Here is a 335-nt window from a genome sequence, read left to right on the forward strand (position 1 = left end):
TATTATGGTTTCTCTCCGCCGTTGCAGTTAGGTTATTTCCCTGCCCACCCCCTCAAATCAAAATTATCTGGATTATCTGCTCTCCTGAATATCGAGAGCGACTAAGGACGCCACTAATGAATAATGAGCAATTAATGTCAACAATTGTGTTGCTTTGCTTCCGACATTTTGACTCGGGTGGTCGGGTGTTTTGGGTTCCTGTCTGATACCTTTAAAGTGTGGTTTCTTGGAAAGAACAGCAAGCAGATCCTAGCAGTAAATTTTTTTGGATGTGTTGCGTTGTCATCCTGTGATGAGCAGAAGCCATTGTTATTTCTGTTGGAAACAGTGACAGA

This window comes from Podarcis gaigeae (genome assembly GCF_964106915.1).
Source record: "Podarcis gaigeae genome assembly, chromosome: 3".
NCBI lineage: Eukaryota > Metazoa > Chordata > Lepidosauria > Squamata > Lacertidae > Podarcis > Podarcis gaigeae.